The sequence below is a fragment of the Galeopterus variegatus genome, unplaced genomic scaffold (assembly GCF_000696425.1).
Source record: "Galeopterus variegatus unplaced genomic scaffold, G_variegatus-3.0.2 Scaffold5631, whole genome shotgun sequence".
Lineage (NCBI taxonomy): Eukaryota > Metazoa > Chordata > Mammalia > Dermoptera > Cynocephalidae > Galeopterus > Galeopterus variegatus.
This window is the reverse complement of record NW_007731742.1, coordinates 53,220-62,805: the sequence shown is the minus strand read 5'-3', so window position 1 is coordinate 62,805 and position 9,586 is coordinate 53,220.

Genomic DNA, 9,586 nt, shown 5'->3' with positions numbered 1-9,586 from the left:
AAAACTAAAAAAATTTATTGCCAGTAAACCCAACCTTAAAGAAAACCCTCAAAAAAAAAAAAAAAAAAAAAAAAAAAAAAAAGTACAGACTTCAGAAATTAAAAAACAAGGCAGAATGGATAAATATTGGGTAATTATAGCAGACTACTTTCCCTTCATAAGTTTCTAAAATCATATTTGGTAGTTGAAAAAAAATTTATAACACTATCCAATGTGGTACTCAATATACTTAGAGGAAATACCTGAGACAATCGTATTTTAAAAGTGGAAGGATAAAAGCAACTAAATGGAAGTAAGTTTTCAATGTTTTACTGAAAGTGGTAAAATGTTGATACCAGTAGACTGTGGTAAGTTACATATTTACATTGTAATGTCTAGAGTGACCACTAAAAAAATTATGCAGGGCGATATGCTCAAAAGCATTATAAATTAAGGAAAAATGATTTTTTTTAAATGTTCAGGTAATGTTCAGAAGGCAAAAAGGAGAAACAGAATGACAAAGGGAGAAAACAAGTAATAAAATGGCAGACTTAAGCGCTAACATATCAGTAATTAATCTAAATGCATATAGTCTAAATACACCAATTAAATAAAAGACACAGATTAGCAGAATAGGTGAAACAATTATCCAACCATTTACTATCTCTAAAAAACTCATTTTTGGACGTAACAACTGCATTAGTTTCCTAGTGCTGCTGTAACAAATTACCATAAACTGAGTGGCTTAAAATAACACACATTTGTTATCTTAAAGCTGTGTAGGTTATTAGTCTGAAATGGGTCTTACTAAGTTAAAATCAAGGCATCAGCAGAACAGTGTTCCTCTGGAGGCTTTAGGGGAGAACCTGTTTCCTTCCTTTTCCAAGCTTTTGGCCACCTACGTTCCCTGGCTTATGGCCCCTTAGATTAAAACTCCTAAAATGGAAGTGATTGAATGGAAATGGGGAAACCTGAAAAGGATACTGTCAGATATTCTTACCTACTCTATGGAAAAGCCCGGTGTGGGGGAAAACGCCATAAGAATTTTAATTTGAGCAACAGCAAAACAACATGTAAATAAATAAAACAAAAGCATATATATACACAATATGAAATAACTCACTTTAGGAAACCACAAACTAATCTTTCCACAAGAGACTAATCTGGAAATCAGATAGGCAAAGAAGGTCACTCTCATCTCTAGAAGACAACATAGGAAAAAAACAACACTCTTTATAATGACTGGTAGGAATTATGGAAAGAGCACAGAAGAGACATTGATAATTTCTATAAAATGAGGAAGAAGGCTGACATTTCTTCCAGCTCAACAGTTTTGCTAGCCGAAGGTCAGGGAAAAATGGTGTTATGTCTGGATAAGCCCACAAAAGTTTTATAAACCAAACTTCCTTGATACCAGGCATAAAAAAAATTTTAAGTGCATGGCCATTAGGCTGGGAAGGCCCCAGCACTTTATGGACCTATGTAAGCAAACTGAAGTCCACTGTAAATAGTAAAATGAAACTAATGACCTTACCAATCAGACACAGCCAACTAATCTCTAATTAGGGTCCTTCCACTCTAACCAATCAAATACATTTTCTTTGTCTTACTTCTGCATTCAACCTATGAAAGCTCACTGCCCACTCTGCTGCAGCAGAGCTCTGAACCTCTTCTTGGTTCTTAATGCCACTTGATTCGTGAATCCTTTGATGCTCAAATAAACTGTTAATTGGTTTATTTAGAGAGCCTATGCTATTTTATGGACAATGAATTTATGGTAAGGGAGCTCTCCTATGCTGAAGTGAAACTGTTCTCCAACTTCTACCCATTGGTTTAGTTTTTCTCTTTAAGCCACACCAGTGGCTACATTTATCTTCTTTAAAAAGAGAAACCAGCTAATGTAAAACAAAGACTGACAATACCAAGTGTTGGTAAAGATGTGGAACAACCAGAATTCTCGTATGTTGCTTATGGGAGTGTCAACTGCACAACTGCTTTGGAAAATAGGCTAGGCAGTATCTACTAAAGCTAAGCATATGCCTACGATATGATATAAAAATTCCACTCCTGCATATATATATGCAAAAAAGTACACGTCTAACAAAAGACATACACGAGGGTGTCTATAGAAGCTCTATTAACAATAGCCCTGAACTAGAAACAAACTGAGAACAGTAGACTGAATAAATGTTTTTTGGCATATTCATACGATAGAATACTATACCATGACAATGATGAATGAAAGAAGCCAAACACAAGAGAAAGTATACCATCATTCCATTAACATGAAGTTCAAAAACAGGCAAAACTAATCTATGATGATAGAATCATAGAACAGTGATTATCTATGGGGGAGGGGGTGGTCTACTGAGTGGGAAGGAGTAGAAGGGAAACTTTTGCAGTGCTAGAAATGGTCTTTATCTTGAACTGGGTTGTGGTTAAATGAGTATACAAACATGCAAAAAAAATTCATCTGGGGGTTGGCTGGTGGCTCATTTGGGAGAGCATGGTACTGATGATACGAAGGTCAAGGGTTCAGATACCCATACTGGCTCGCTGCAAAAAACAAAAACAAAACAAAAAACTTCATCAAGCTGTCATATAAAATTAGGGCATTTTATATATACCTCAATAGAATATTCTCTTTAAAATGAAGCCATTAGGCCCTTGTAAATTTGTCCCTCCTTTTTGATTAAAAAAAAAAAAAAAAACACTCCAGCGGGGCAGTCATAAAAAAGTGAGATAGATTTTATGGCTAGTTGTCCACCCAGAAATGGCTTAATGGAGAAGTAGTATAGTGAAATGATTAGGAGAATGGGCTGAGGAATCACAGACCTGCTTTCAAGCTTTGACTTCATTGCTTGCTGGCTGTATAACTTTAGTGAAGATATTTGAGCTCTCTAACCCTCAGTCTCATTATATATAAAATAGGATACATAAATGGAAGTACTGACCTTATAGGAGTGTTGAAAGTGCTACATGAGAAATGTAAAACGCTTAAAATAATCATCTATAATTTATTAAATACACACCATGTGCCATACATTGTGAAATATATTATTTAATCTTACAACAACTGTATAAGGAAGATATTAATGTGTCCATTTTAATGAAGAAACTAATGTTCAAAGAACTTGCCCATAATAAGTAGTAGGTGTGTCTATTCCTAAAGTCCATGAACTTAAGCATTATCCTTTATAGCCATTAGTATACTTGGATGAGTAGGTGAGTGGGTATTGAAAAATGGAATCAGAAACTAGCCTGAGTTCTGCAGGGGAGCACATTATTTAACTAAAGTTTCTGTTAACATCTGTATTAATCCGTTTCTGTTGGTTATAACAGAAATACCTCAAACTTGGTAATGTATAAAGAAATGAAATTTATTCCTTACAGTTTCAGAGGCTATGAAGTCCAAAGTCCAGAGAACATATCTGGTGAGGGCCTTTTCCTGGTGGTGGTTCTGTAGTGATGCAGGGTATCACATAAATACCTCAAACTTGGTAATGTATAAAGAAATGAAATTTATTCCTTACAGTTTCAGAGGCTGTGAAGTCCAAAGTCCAGAGAACATATCTGGTGAGGGCCTTTTCCTGGTGGTGGTTCTGTAGTGATGCAGGGTATCACATGGTGAAATGGCCGAGCAAGAGAGAGCCAAGCTTCTCACTAGCTCTCTTTATAAAGTCATCAGAACCATGCCCGTTACTCCACAAATTCATTCACAAGGGCACAGTCCTCACAATCTAATCAACTCTTAAAAGCCCCCACTTTTAATTACCATAATAGACCTTCCCATCCTCTTAACACTGTCACAGCGGGATTAAGTTTCTAATACATGAAACTTTGGGGGACACATTCAATCCATATCAACATCTTAAGGGCTAGCAATCTATATCTACAGCATAAATGACCTTTATCACTGGAAGGGAAACTAATTGCTCTGTTCTACCAGGTGATTGTATTAGATGAGAGAATCAGGTTAGGAAAGTACATGACAAATAATAGGTGATTTAGTAACTCCCCCTTATTGTTTCTAATAATCTACTTACTGATTTTTTTTTTCCAAGAACCACCTCTAGCAATCACCTATTCCAAGGAAAAAAATTAATGTTTATAAAATTCTTATACCATTCTAAGCTCTGGGACTATCAAGAATTCGAATGAATCAGCATAGGCCTATTTCCTCAGTCCCTGTAGACAAGAGTTAGGGCTGGAACCACTTTTAGATGCCAGCTCCTAAAATATCCAAAGCAGAAGGTTATTTAATCTCAGATTAATCCATATGCCTATGTATCCATACATCCTTGTGTTCCCAGTCACTCAAAAAATATTTTTTTAGCAATTATTGTTTGAGGCAGTGTTCCAAGCTCTGAGGATACAGCATTATCTAAGACAAAGTCCCTGCCCTCGTCAGTCTTACATTCTAGTAGCTGAGACGAGAAAATAAATAGGGCGACTAGTAGCTCAGGTGGTTAGAGCGTGTTGTTATAACACCAGAGTCAAGATTTCAGATCCCCATACTGGCCAGCGACCAAGAATATGATAAGAGAAAATAAACACAAACATAATTTCAGGTAGCAATAGGGCTGTGAAGAGAAATGAAGCAGGACAGAGATTGAGAGAGTGGAGGACTAGGGCAGTATGTTAGAAAAGATGATCAGGGATAACATTTGAGTAGATACCTGAATGAGTGAGGAAGCCAGCCATGTAAAGACCAAAGGACCCTCCAGGCAAAGGAAAGGGCATACATAAAAATCTTGAGGTAGCCACATTTAAAGTGATTATTGATAATATTTGGATTAAAGTCTACCATCTTAACTAGCTGTTTTCTATTTGTTGCATTGTTCTTTGTTTCCCTTTATTATGCCTCCTCTGATTTTAATTAAGCATATTTTACAATACATTTAATCTCTTCAAGTGACATATTATTTATACCTCTTTTGACAACTTTCTTAGTGGTTACCCAAGGGTTTACAATATATAATTTTAAATTATGAGTCCATTTTCAAATAAAATTATATTGTTTTATGTGCAGTAAAAGAACCTTAGAGTGGTATATTATCTATCTCTCCTTCCCATCTCTTTTACTGTTCTTGTCTTTTTCACTTCTATGCATGCTGCAAACACCCAATACATTATTACTGTTATTAATTTAAAAAAAAATTTTTTTTGGAGCAATTAAAAACAAACGGAGAAAATAAAACATATTATACTTAAAGAAAAAATCTTGAGGTAGGAACCAGTTTTGCATGTTTGAAGCATGACAGGAAGCCACTGGAGAACTGGCAGAAAAGTGACATGTTCCCTTTCAGTTTTACCACTCTGGCTGCTGTGTGGAGAATATATTGTAGGAGAGCAAGAGCAGAGGGGGTGCAAAGCAGGTTAATAAATAGTTGACAATTCGTAAACAATTAATTCATTTCTTTCTAATACATTTTTAAAGGCTTGATATTCTATTATTAAAAGCAATTTGTGTCATGTCTCAGACCATTTCATTCCAACAGTTTGCCTCAATCACAAATCACATAGAGGGCCGAGCCTGTGGCGCACTCGGGAGAGTGCTGCGCTGGGAGCGCACCAGCGCTCCCACCGCGGGTTCAGATCCTATATAGGGATGGCCGGTTTGCTCACTGGCTGAGCGTGGTGCTGACAACACCAAGCCAAGGGTTGAGATCCCCTTACCGGTCATCTTAGGAAAAAAAAAAAAAAATCACATAGAGAAGACATGCAATCTTCTTAATGTTCCTTATGTTGTAATAATAAACAAATTTCATAATCCACTCATATAATTAGTCAAATTTTGAGATTTTTCTGAAAATCAAAGATGGGGCCTCGAGCCTCCATAAACATACCCTCCTAAATATAAAATTAGGTCACATGATTAAAAGTTCCAAACACCACATTTTCTAAAGTGTTCTGGTAAAGCAACGTTTTTCTTTGGTATATGCAGTCCAAATAGCTCTAACCTTAATCATTTCTCAAGTCTTAATCTCCACATGCTTGGCATATTCTGATAACATTGACAGGTTAAAAGCAACATCCTGCTGTATGCATAGTGATTGCTTGCAATTAACCATAATTTAGACTGAAAGGAGACTGATCAGCTGCCTTACAGCAACACATCTAAGCTTATTAGATAAAAACCTCCAGAGAACTTCAGATTAAAAAGCAACACAAACAAAATCTGCAACATTTCAGCCTTTCCTTATGTAAGGAGATTCTTAAAGGAGTGAAGGTGCCAATAAGACTAATTCTTGAGAAAAGAGAGACATTTTTGGCCCATATTACACCAAGTAGCTGCAGATACAGATAATGATAACAGAGATAAGAAAAACATAGGTAAACAATATCCAGAGAGAGCATTTTACCTTTCTTCTATAAGAAGGACTTTTGAGCCTACTGGTGTCTTATTCAGGCAAAACCACACTATAGCCCAAGTGTGAGGAACCTCTTGTAAATTCCAGACGGATCTTATCATGCCAGATGCCATCATTCCATTCCTTTAAAATGTGTTTGATAGTGACAACTAAGCTATGTCATTTATCTCTCAACATTACCTGATTGATGTCATTAACCCTATTTATAGGAAGACAGGGGTTTGGAACGGTTATGTGCTCAGTCACAAAATAAGTGACAACAAACAGGATCCAAACTCAGGTTTGTTTGATTCCAGTCTTTGCTTTTCCCATCATCCTGTGCTGCTTGGATGCCAAACCTTTGATAAAGTGTTACTCCTGCTTTTTCCTTTTAAATGTATCACTTAAAGTCAGGATCACAGCAGATATCAGGTTAAGTGTATCTTGACGTGGGAAGGGGGAAGAGAAGAAGAGAAGAAGATTTTCTTGGGTTCCTTGTTCTACCTTACCCGTATTATTAATTATTGGGTCAAATAAATGCATACAAATAATGCATGTTTATTGTGGAAATACTAGAAAATTCAGATAAGCCAAACGAAAAATGACCTGCAATCTCACAACCTACCAATGTCTAGCTTCTTTTGATCTCAGCAAGACTAAGTAGAGCCTGATGGTGTGGCCCTACCCAACATCTCTCCCCTTCCCATACAAACACAATCCCCAAAGCTAATATGGCCAGACTCTTGGTCCAGAAAGTGCTGCAAATGTCAGATGAGGAGACAGCAGAAAGACATTTGGGTTTTTGACAATAATCACTGCTCTATCTTAGTTTCACTTTGATAATTCATGAAACATTTTAGTATTTACATGATGTAAAGTTGAAAAGTTTGAATAAGTTTTCTTTTATTTTTTAACCAGCTAACTATCTGTTAAGCAAGGGGCTCAGTATAGGCAGATAATTCCATTTTTACTAAAAACATGAAGCAACTCATTAAGAATAGTCTTTTATTACCCAACCATTAGCAGTATGTTTCAGAGAATGAGATGGTTTTGACCATCAAATTGCAGGCAGGAAAGCACAGGTCTCTCTCAAGAATACGGAATTTCAATTTAATAGACATGGGTTTTAATCCTGGCTTCGCCACTTACTTTATGACCTTAGGCAAGCCATTTAACCTTTATGGGACTCACTTTACTTATCTGTAAAATGAAGAATGTCTCTTCAGGAAGACCCTTTGGAAGAGTTGTGAGGATTAAATGATTTCAAGTTTATAATGTGCTTAGCACAATGTCTTACACATGGAGAGCAACTTGTAACAAGTCAAAATCTTGAAATCTTAAGATTTGTAAGTCTTAATATTTTTTACAAATATTTTTCTTAAAAGTATCTATTTTCTAGGGAAGTAAATAATATTCTTCCTCCATCAGACAATTACTTAACTTTAAGAGTATTGCTACGTTTACTAAGATATTAAGCTTTATTTAAAGATATAGGAAGGAGGGGTTGGCTGGTTAGCTCAGTTGGTCAGAACGTAGATTGTGGTGCTGATAACACCAAGGTCAAGGGTTTGGATCTCTGTACAGGCTGGCTGCTAAAAAAACCCAAAAAAACAAAAAAGATAGAGGAATGAATAACTCTTAACAAGCTGATTAGCTCAAATGCATTATCCCAGGCCTCATTTGGGTACTCATTGCTATTCATAGTTCTTTTAGTCATTCCTAATTAGTAAATTTTCTCATTTTCCAAGTTTACCCACTTCCCTATCCCTCTCAGCAAGGGAAACTAAAGACCATTATGTCTTTTTTTTTTTTTTTTTTTGGTGGCTGGTTGATATGGGGAACTGAACTTGGTGTTAAAGGCTGCGCTCTAACCAACTGAGCTGATCGGCCAGCCCAAGACCATTATGAATAAGTTTCCTACTTACTCCTTCTTAAAACTCTTCTCCGTATTTTTTTTTTTTTTTTTTTTTTGGTGGCTGGTTGATATGGGGAACTGAACTTGGTGTTAAAGGCTGCGCTCTAACCAACTGAGCTGATCGGCCAGCCCAAGACCATTATGAATAAGTTTCCTACTTACTCCTTCTTAAAACTCTTCTCCCTTGTCTTGAACCTTTCTGGAAGGGAATTGGATAACACATTCAACTATCTGACATCCTATGCCAAACAGATATGCTATCTTTCTCAAATTCTCATAACCAGCCCCCTCTCCCCAGTAGCTACCCTTGTCTCAAAGTTTTGCTCTTCTCCCCCAGGCCCTGGGATATGAGGAACAGCAATCAGTACTAATAAGCAGAGACCTAATTACAAACCAAGGGACAGACTCAGGTCCTTGCAGTGTCTTATCCACAGTTAATCTGCACCAAGGTAATTGGGAATTGACTGTGGTTTTATTTGAACCTGAGTTTGAGCTATTTGACTTCATTCCTTCTCCAAGCCCTGGTTAACTGAGACTGTACATATATGTATCAAAAACTTTATTATGGGCCGGCCCGTGGCTCACTCGGTAGAGTGCGGTGCTGATAACACCAAGGCCGCGGGTTCGGATCCCATATAGGGATGGCCGGTTTGCTCACTGGCTGAGCGTGGTGCTGACAACACCAAGCCAAGGGTTGAGATCCCCTTACCGGTCATCCTTTTTAAAAAAAAAAAAAAAAAAAAAAACTTTATTATATGATTATTGACTAAGAATGACAATTCTAGAGAAAAAATCAGAAATGTTCATCATTCATTTGAATAAAAAATACCAAACAATATGAAATTGCATAAATAACTTATGACACAGACAGGGAAATACTCTACAGCCATTAAAAATCATTTTTAAAGAGAATATTTATTGAAGTAAAAAAAATTGTACAGTGTGAAAAGGCAGGCTACAAAATAGTAAGGGAACTACATCATTTTTGTAAAGAAAATGCACACACACACATGAAAAACTACTAGAAGGACATAAAAACACTAACATTGTTATCTTTGGGCTCTGGAATGAGATGTTTTATTTTGTTTTCCCAAATTTCTATATTAGGCTTGTATTAATTTTGTAAATAGAAAAAAGCACAATAGATGCTGATTTAATGAGAGAAGGGAAGAGAAAAGATGCCAGACCCTGGGACTACCTACTTTTAAAATGTTTGAAAGAAAACAGAACCAATATCCTAGATTTTTACTTTTAAGAACTGGGCTGGTCAGTTAACTCACTTGGTTAGAGTGTGGGGCCAATAATACCAAGGTCATGGGTTTGGATCCCCATACCAGCC